This window comes from Apium graveolens, chromosome 6 (assembly GCF_009905375.1).
Source record: "Apium graveolens cultivar Ventura chromosome 6, ASM990537v1, whole genome shotgun sequence".
Lineage (NCBI taxonomy): Eukaryota > Viridiplantae > Streptophyta > Magnoliopsida > Apiales > Apiaceae > Apium > Apium graveolens.
In genome coordinates, this window is record NC_133652.1 from 140,405,997 (window position 1) to 140,417,292 (window position 11,296).

Consider the following 11,296-nt stretch of genomic DNA (forward strand, 5'->3'; position numbering starts at 1 on the left):
GAAAAGGGGACGGAGCCATGTTATGTCATTTACTGAAGTTATAAGAAATCATTTTTTCTCTTCTGAACCAAATGGAGGTGAATGTTCTCGAAAGATTGTCTTGTTAAAATAAATAACAAATTCATTAACATCAATGATTTATGATTAATGTCTAAATCCAAACTAACCGGAGATAACATGTATCTGCTACATAATCGTAACATTTAACAAACTCGAGATTGCCAGAGAAAAACGCAAGGGTGGCTTTGAGATAACGATCAACTCATTTAACCTGTGTCTGCCCTCATCAACCGCAGCAAACTTTATTTCTTTTTATATTTTTTGTTATCAATCTTGTATGATATAGACATTATTATATATATTGAATATATAATTAATTCACAAGAATATTTCTAATTATTAAATCACATAAGCATATAAGAATTAACAATTAAATTAGGAGAAGGGTTTGAGAAAATAAACAGAGATTGGATTTATTCTGGAGCCAGAAAACTGTCTCCTTAAAATAGTTTCGCCCCGCACCATCCATGTTTAGGGACATGCTTCCCAGGATAAAAAAAGATACTAGTATAATCGATAAATCGAAAATACTCTTAGCAAACCTGAAATAAGCCCGAGAACTATCATCGGAATATTTAGAAAATTTAAAACTAAAAAGACCGAGAATTAAAGAGAAGACTCTTATTTTCTCGACTTAATAAAACTGGTGCCCTAAGACTCTATATATATAAAGAGAGGCTTGAAAGGATTTATTATTCTTTTCGATATGGTACATTGTATTTATAAGAAAAATCAAGGAAGAGGTTCGTGCTACTCTTGATGTGGTACAAAACCCACTTTTCACATTAAAAGATTACACTTTGGAACATTAGTTCTCATTCACCTTTTACTCGTTTTAAGCGTGTAAATATGCGTTGGAATCCCCTCAAAGAGGAGAATACGTTCTATAAAGATTCGAAAGAATTTTTTTAATTTAGTGGGTATCGTATTCAACCCGCCTTCTACGATACTTCGGGAGCTAACAATTGGTATCAGAGCTGACTGATTGATACACAAATCAGGATCCTTAAATAAATTTATTTTATTAATTTTTCATTTATATAAATCTATTTTGTAAATTTGATTTAGCAAATTTATTTTATAAATTTAATTTAAATAAGTTTATTATGAACTTAGTTTAAATAAATTTATGTTATAAATTTTTACTAAATTAATTTATTACTTAAATTTTAGTAAATAAAAGATTTTTAATTTAAATTATTTTATCGGATTAATTAGCTGCCAAACTGATTCATTTGTTACTTGAATTCTCCAGCTTCAGAAGGAAAGAATTTGGCAGCTTGTTTCTTTATTTGATTGTTTACTTGCAAATGACTGCGGGACAAAAGAAATGGAAACATAAAAGAGATCAGCTTTGCAAAATGAATGAGAATTGGCAGGGTCTATTTTCGGTATTTCAAACATAAGTGCAAGGCGCGTGGATTCCACTCTCTAGTTTCTTTGTTACCATCCAGCACGTGACTTTCAAGCGCTTGCAGCCTGGTTCCCTCGGAGTTTAAAGATAAAGAAATGCATGCAGTGTTTGTTTGATAAATCAAATAAGAAAAATATTACAAGTCCTTGCATTACTTCTAGGGGTGAGCATTCGGTTCGGTTAACCGAAATACCGAACCGAAATAATTCGGTTCAGTTACCGAGCCGAAATAATTCGGTTTTTAATTCGGTTCTGATTTTTTATGTTATTCGGTATTTCGATTTTTCGGTTTTTTTACCGAAATACCCGAATTACCGAAATTACCGAAATATAATAAAAATATATATTAATATATACATAAATATATTTATTTATATATTACTTATTTTTACCTAGCTCCTTTTTTTCACTCTAATTATCAATTCTCCGTTCCCAACTTCACTTTTCTCTCTTTTCATTTGTTATATTTAATTGCTATTTGCCTAATTTAGATTTTAATGTATTTAGTTTTCATGATCTTCAATTTAGTTGCTAAAAATAAAAAAATAAACTAACTAATTACAAGTACTTTTATTGTAATCAGGACACCACACCATAATAATATTCAGGTGCATGAAAGTGGAGCTAAGAGTATAAGTTAACTGTTGTACGATCATTTGTAATTTATTAAATATTTTATTATTAAAATTTTAAAAAAAATTCCTAATTCAGTTTTCAGTTTTAACCGAAATAATTATTTCAGTTCGGTAAATAACCGAAATTATTTCGGTTTACTATTCAGTTCTGATTTTTACCCTTATTCGGTATTCGGTAACCGAATTATATTTCGGTTCGGTTACCGAATAACCGAATACTCAGCCCTAATTACTTCTCTACCCAGAGTCGCTGGTTAGAAAGCTAACATACAAAAGAAAAATCTAAGGCAAGTGATTCATGTCTCTTTTAGTCGCAAGATAGCAATTCCAAGGGATCCTCTACCGAAGTTTTGGTCGTAGGTTAGGCTGTCCAGAGAGGAAATGTCGCAGGTTAGAGTGTATTTACTTTTGCCAAGTAAAATTGCTCCTACTTCTACTGCTACAAGAGATCAGTAGTCGCAGGTTAGGCTTCTCTGCAGCCTGAAGTCGCCAATTAGCACTTAAGCAATTTAGTAGCCCCAAAATTTTTAATTTTGATTTATTTATTTATTTCAGAAAATTTAAAATTCTTAAATTTAAATTTTTCTTAAATATTAGTTTACGTTTTTATTTTAATTTTAAAGAAAATTCAAAATTCTTGAAAATTAGATTTTTCAAATATATTTATTTTTGATTAATTTATTTTTTAAGAAATTAAAACTTTTGGAAATTTAATTTTTTCTTAAATATTAAATTAAGGGTTCTCAAAAAATTGGTAGACTCGAGATTTATCCGGGCTTTAAAGATAATTTTAATCTTTCGAAGAAAACGAATACCATGTGGTATTTAGACGGAAAATTCTTGAACACAGAAATTGAAGATAATGGTTTTCTTATTCCAATGAAGTTGATTTCAAGACCTACAGAAGAAAATTGTGAAATTTTCTCAAAGACTTACTCCATAGGATACCACTGGGTTTTCAGATGCAGGAAAGGAATGAAATTTCTACGAGTATAATTTTTCACGAAGATTTTAAGACAACTCTAATGATTCCAGATTATACAGTCACACAGTGTTTTGTACCCATGCTACATTTATCCGAGAATCAATGAGATCATAAAGAAAGAAATCGAGGAGATTAGAGAGAATAGTGGGGACATACAAACCTCTCAGCTATATGCATTAAAGTTGGAACCTCATGAAAGAATATAAGAGTTACTAATAGCTGAATCAGAGGAAGCTCAGGTAGAAGTACTTGAGGGACTGGACGTCAGGGCAGTGTTTCACATGTCAAGGAAGTTTAGTCACATCAGATTCACATGGAACACAGAAGATATATCCAAGGATCAATCTTATCTATTCCGAAGCAGAGACTCCTAAAGATTTAGTTCAAGAGGTGGTTACAAGACTGAGATTGGGACAGAAATAAGATTTGATAGGTACAGTTCTGACAAGATATATGTAACAAATAACTATCAGGGCTTTTGCTACAACAGAACAAAAAGCTTGACAAACAAGGATGAGTAGGGATTCAGTTGGAGAGTTGTGAAAAAGGTGAAATATTTTCTAAGGGAAACAGCCAATCAAAACTTATAGTGCATTGGGAAAGAGTTGGGATCGATCAGATGACGAGAAGAAATATCATGAATATCTTGCTTTCATAGCAGTCTCTGAAGATGATCCAACTCACATATCTCAGATTTCAATTTTTTGAACCACTACAATATTTTGTTCTTAATATTCAATGCATGATAAGATCTTAGTATTTAAATGCTTAACACTCGCACAAGCGTGATAACATCACACATATATAATCTTGAATTAGTTCACTAAAATATTTTTCTGGCAACTAGGAATGATTTTTAACTTGTGCATGTTACTTTAGATGATCTTAAATATGTGTTTGAATATTTGTTGAACATGATTAATTGCTTTAGTGAGATATATATTTTCCAGCACTTAAGACCTTTGTTTATACTTACTCTGTATATCCTATTACAATAAGATTTATTCATTTGATCTGAATTGTTTGTTAAGATGTATTAGTTTATAATTGGATTGAGATAGCTAGATGAGATACATCAACATGATTGGACTAGATAGAATTAGTGATTTATTTATTAATTTGGTTTGTTCCAAATCATATTGTTTTGCTTAATTCTTATGGGTAATATTTCTGAATGAATGCCATGTATTCTTAATTCAATGCTCGCTTATTTCAATGCTAGGAATGCATCTCTTAGTAATTACATTAATTATAGAAAAAACATGATTAGAATTACAATAGGGCAAAGACTGCTAGTCCTCCTTATGTAAGGTTGGAACCATTTTCCCCTAGCCTAGAGACAAATTTGTCAAAGGTATTTAAATGGAGAAAATGATCAGTAAAAGATAAGAATTAGCATGATAAGGTTGCAACTGTTATTATTTCTGTTTATAGTAAAATCTCTAACCCAACTGGACTCAATCTGATAAGGTGGGTACCAAGAACTGTTAATCCATTTGTGAGTGCAGGATATAACAGGTCAATTGATTCATATGTATTCTTGGTAATTTATACTCAAGGCATATGATCAAAGAAAGAGCCTCATAATCAAATGTGATTGATAAAATCTATTCTGTCAATAATCCTTGGAGATGACAACAAAGGTTTTCATTACGGGAAAAAGCTATGCAGAAAAAGGAATGTCATCATGGACTCAACAATTGGTATCACTGACAACAACTAATCATTGGTGTCATTGATAACAATTGAAGCATCTTTCTTGCTGAAGAATCAAGGCACAAATTTTCTTATCAGACAGTTCTGCATCAAAGGACAAAATGTCAATTCAATGAATGATTAATGTCTCATCTCAAGTAGGAAGGTTTAGAAGCTTGCTCTTGTTAGAGTAAGGAAAGAAAATGCTCGTGGCTAGACTGAAATCTCAGAAAAAGTGAAGTAAATGGTTTCTACTGTAAAGCTTCATCTGACAAAAGTGTAGCTATGGCATTAGAAGCTCTCACCCTTGAACATCAACTCGAGGAACTCTTTTGTGAAAAGGGGTAGTGAAAGGACTGCCTCATCTAGAATTCAGAAGGATGATAAGAGTGAGGCATGTCAAGAAGAGAAGTCAAAGACAACATCACATCAAAGTAAAGTTATACCTTAGTGATGGTGGTTGACTACTCTTATTGAAAAAAAGCTATTGTTCGTGCATTCTCAAGACAAGACATCACATACGGTGATTAATCACATCAAAGAAGATCAAGTTGGAAGCAACTGTAAGAAATGATCTTGTGGTCAGATAATGGGACTGAATTCAAGAAGCAGTTCTGATTAATATCTGTAACATCAAGAACATTATGAGATATATTCAGCACTGGGAGCTCAGTGTCAAAATGGAGTGGTATAAAGAAAGAACTGGAACTTGATTAAAGCTACAAGGGACATATCAAGCTAATCAAGACTTTCTAAATACCAAAGGGCTGGAGTAGTCAAAATAATTTGCAACAAGTAAGATCACGCCTTGATCAAGATGTATACATGAAGACCACTAATGAGTTAATGGCCAACAAAAGTAAACACTGGATAACCTGAAAGTATTTGGAGAGAATGTTCTACAGAAGCAAATGATAAAATATTTTCAGTTGTTTGAAGATCTTGGCATTTGCAGCTAAGACTAGTTAGGATATTTTCCATGGCTACTCAGTGGAGTCTACAATCTACAGGGCATTTGTGGTTGATCAACAGAAGATGATTGAAAGTCTAAATGCATAATTTAACAACTTCTTCCTTCAAGCTGTTACAAGAGAAATTAATGGTATTGATGATTCATATCCAAGCAGTGGAATGGCAGTGTATAACACAACTCATTATTTCAATGAAGCTAGTCAACAAGGGTAAGGATTTTCAGGAAATCTTAGCAACAGCTTAGGGGGAGCAATAGAAGGATCATCTAGTCAGACACAACACTACATTATAAACCAAGAGGACACTACAAGAACATATCTGCTAAGACAAAGGGTTTGATGTCAATATTATTCTCTGAGTCTAGTTCTTAAGTGATCCAGATGGTAGAGTAATGACTAGCAGGGCTACTGAGTATGAATGATTATTTCTCTAATTTTCTATCTGAAGAAGAAACTAAGAAAGTTACAGAAGTTCTGATAGATCCGGATTAATTGGGTGATTGCAAACCAAGATGAACTCAATCAGTCAGTAAGCAGATTGTAGGGAAGCTGGTATCCAAATACAATAATAATCAAAAGTCAAAACTGGATGACAATGGCATTGTTACGAGGGAAAAGGCCAAACTGGATGCTAGGTTATTACCTGGAAGCAGTATCTGACAGAAAGCACCAGTGACGAGACTTGAGGATATTACGACATATCAGGCACCTGATGCACATTCAAACTTGGAATTGGACTCTAGTAGATGTGTACAAGTGCACTCCTGGTTTGTGAGTCAAAAGAGGAAGTCAATGCACCACAGTTCATGGAATTTGCAGTTGCAGATCTATTGGACTCTGTATATCTCTTCTTCACAAGCTCACTTTAGGATGGTATAAAATGGTATCTTACTCGAGAAATCATCGAGGACATGGTATGACACTCTAACTGAAGTTGCAGTTAATATGAACTAGTAGATTCGTCTTATTAATAACTCTCTTATCACTAGGCACGAACATGATGTTATATATATGCGGTGATATAATGATAATGTTATATGTTGTTCTACTAACAAAGACTTGTGCAAGATTATTTGCTAAGTAATTGCAGAGTAGGTATGTAGGAGCATGTTGGAAAGGTTGTATTTCTTTTTGGAATTACTCCAAGCAAGCCATTAGAATAATTCTTTTAGGATCTCAAGCAAGCCAAAAGAACAATTCTTTTAGGAGCACAAGTAAACCAAAAGAATGATGGCAATACAAGTAAGTTAAGGATCTTTTGGAAATATAAAAATTTTGGAAGATTCTGAACATGCCAAGACTACTTACCAACAGAACCACTAAAGCTTGATCAATGCAACTCAGTTATAATGATAAGCTATAGAGGTATGACAAGCTCACTCTTTTACTCAAATGCTAATAGACAACATGTAATATTCTCAAGATGCAAATGTGTAAGGTTCCAAGTGGATCCTATAGAATCTAATCGTATAGCTATTAACAAGATTATTAGATATATTAAGGGACTATGAACTCTTGGAGTAAAGTACCCTAAAGATATTGTGCTTAACATGTTTGGCTATATAGAGATAGATTACACAGGTTGTAAGAAAGACAGGAGAAGCGTCTCTGAAGCTGTCAACTTCATGGAAGAAGATTGGTTTCTTTTTATGGTTAGAAACAAGTTCAAATCCAACAACTCTGTGGAACACTCTATAATAAGGCACCTTGACGCCATGTATCAATTATTTCGAGAGCATCTCTTTTAGTCAAAGAGTCACTTGCAGAAACACTTATTAAATCATTTGTTAAAGTTAATCTTTCAAGACTGGTTTGTAAGTGTGGGATATCATTCATTGCATATTAGTTGGAAATCTTATATGTAAAGAATTCTTAATAAGTTCACAAGTATTAAATCTTCAATATTTAAAGGACTTGTGAATTTATCGGTAATCCAGTACCTCATACTTAGTGCTAGTATCTTGATTATCATGATTACAATGTCATTTACATTTGTGGTAGTTAAGTATTATAGTATTAAGTTTGAATATTATTTTGATTGATTTAAATTATGATGGTAGACAATTTCATTCCATATCAGTCTCATAATTTAAATTATGTTAAAATAATATGCAACATAGTTATTTGTATCTTGTACGAATAATTGTGGTACTTTTGGTATTAGTGATATTATTTAGAATTTTTATTCTAAGTAATCAATGCTTATTTCTAAAATCACTAATATTAGAAGTTGAAGTATTTTCTAAGTTATGTGTATAAAAATATCAATATTTTATATGCTTAGAAAGTATTTCTAAAATTACTAATTACCCACAGAGTGATTACCATGTATATAAGTCATATATCCTACTGGTGATTATTCAAGGATAATTATAAATATTTAAGTGCTAGTATCTAACTCATAGATATTTAGTATTTATTTATTTAATATTTATTTTAGGTAGTTTAGATTATGGAAATTGAAGCAATTCAATGATTTTATTTTCTCCATAATTCACACTAACTTAAAATAAATAAGCAGCATGATTGATTATAACTAAATCTGTCAACAATTGATATCTAGTATATTGATTGTAACTTATGTGTTATAAGTTAATTATGAGATTTTGGTTTTAGTGAATTTAGTAATGTTTACATCTCAAGAATTCACTGAAATCAGAATCATGATTGTAGCACGATTAGTTGTATGCTAATTTTTGACTTATATCAGTTAATGATATTTAGTTAAGAGTTCAACTATGAAATAATTGTGAAGTATTAGTATTTGTGACATTACTTAGAACTCCTCTAAGTAATCAATGTTTATCCTCAGTCACTTATACTAATATAAAAAGTGTTAAAATCTCTCTTAAGTATAACTATGGTCAATGGGGATAATGCTTTATTAGAAGTAACCATATGTTGTCCACTTAGAATAATTTTTATACTTATTTGTAAATTCCTAAATACTTTGATAATAGATTCAATACTCAATGGATCAAAGTATATGGATTTTAGGATATTTTTCTAAGATTGCAAACAAGACAATGCTGGTTAATGTTGCTTTATTTATCGAACCAGTATTGTCTGAGATATTACAGTTGTTAGGAGTTAACAATTATATAATATATGAAATTGAATGCTAATGTCTATTTGATAGATAATTGGTATTTAATTCATTGATATCTTATTTTAATATATTTGAATTATAATGTTAGACAATCCCATGTTAAATCAGTTTCATGATTTAAATTATATTAAAATAGGGTACAACATAATTATTGGTATCTAAAGTACTTGACAAGTATCAGTCAATGATATATTTTTAATATTTTGCTGCAGATAATTGTGAGATTTTAAGTTCTAGTGAATTTATATGAGTTGCTATATCTAACAGATTCACTATAATTCGAAATCAGAAGCATAGTCATTCTTATTAAAATTATATATCAATAAACAATGTTGTTGGTAATAGTTTTATAAAGATAGATTATGGAGCTTTTGACATGAATGAGAATTGCTTAGACTTTACCCTAAGTGATCAATAATATTATAAAAACTCATTCATATTAAAAGACAAAATCTTTCTATCTCTTCTTAATACTGCTAGGTCATTAGTTTGTGTCTTATCAAATCATTTATCTTTTTAGGCATAAAAACAGACTTGTGCACTCGAACAGTTTTAGAAGAAAATCAAACTTCTTTCTACCATGGTGATTGCTTATTTCATGAAAATCTTTGTGAAATCACTATTTTACATCATTTATTAAACGCATAATTTCCACTCATTATAGATCTTAAGTGCATTTTATCTCTATATTGCCATATGTTCTATAATGCAGGTTCAGCCTCCAATGGCCTTCTTTTAATTGATAGTCATGAGGTTGAAAACCCACAACTTTTATCCCAGAATGTAAAGACAAACACAGAAACAGAACCAACCAACACTCTCTTACCATTAAAATGAAGTATGAATGAGCATGAGGGAGAAAGTGCATTAGTGCACCACATACGGAAGGTTCTGAAGTCAACCCGCAGCTCTGTCTCCTACAAAGTTGAGTAGTAGTTTTCAAACTAAGGCAACTGCTAACTCCCATACATCTTCTCAAAAAGATATAATGGCTAAAAAGGCACAAAAACAGTTACTAGATTCATCCTCTCAACAGGGGGCATTTATTGAAATTCAATTATCGGCTAGGGTATCCGATGTAGTGTCACCATCTCAAACATAAACAATTCTTGATGCACAAGGAGAGGTTACACACACAAAGGAAGAGTTGACAGAAACAAGAGTTTCAACCATTTAATGGTCAGATTTGATTGTTCAAGGTTCTTTAATGGACCAATTGCCTTTACAGGTGTTAGGAGAGGATACTGATCCAATAGCCATATGTCAGTGGTTAGTGTCTACCTCCCCAGACTTAAATTCCATGGATGCATCTGCGGATAGTGGATATGACATAGGTGCAGATTGGAAAATTTTTGATAATGATTCAGATTTACCTGATGAGTCACAAGGAAATATCTTCACATACATTAGAATGAAACTTTGATCTTTATGCTAAATTCTTTGGATCATTGTTTACCTTCTCAGAGTTTAAATCTGGAACCCTCAAAGGGAAACTAGCTACTTGTAGATTAAGACTCAGATTCATCTGACGATTCTAACGAGGATAGGGATTTGCGAACTTCCATTGCACAACTTGTGACCTCCTTAAGGATGACTACGGTGATTTTCCTTGCAGGTACATCTGGATTTTGGAGCTATGAGAGGAGTGATACACTTGTGAGAATGAGTGTAAACACGAGTGGAGAGAAGAGTGAAACACTTGTGAGGTACATGAAATAGAATCACACACTCATAGTGAGGAAGAAAGAGAAATACCATATCCCATTCCCTATCCCTAAACACTGGTTCTTGATACTTCGGGTCTCGAATCTATTTATGATTGGAACCTAACTTTTAGGGACCTAACGTTTACAGATTGGAATGAGAATATTTTGGGACCTAACAAGTTCGGGACATAATAATTGGTAACAATTGGTGATCTCACAGTTGGGAGGTATAAGGAGTTGGGAAGATTGGTTAACAGGATGATCAACGGTGACGTCATTCTTGCAGCATTTAAAGGGACATGGTTGATCATATATGACTTGTTATTTCTTTTCCAACCAAGTAAAATATGAGAACTCCTTCAGACAACGACATATATTTCTTCTCTAAGGGGGAGATAAAAGCTTAAATAATAGTTTGGAGGATTCCTCAACTAAGGGGGAGAAATAGCAGGCAGGAGGAAAAAGGTAAAGCGCATGTACACTACAACACACTATTGTTATTTTTGTAACTACGGATCCAATTGTATGGGAGATTTGGTAAACACGAAGGTGATTTCCTAATGATCAGAAGAAGTGGATTTGGTTCATCATTGTTCTTTCATAAGGGGAGAAGCAGGAGAGATATGTGCTTCTTAACAGGAAATGTGGTTGTACAAAGGAAGCTGCAGATGATTACTTCAAGACTAAGAAGTGTTATCTGGCAGAGATATGAAGAACCAAG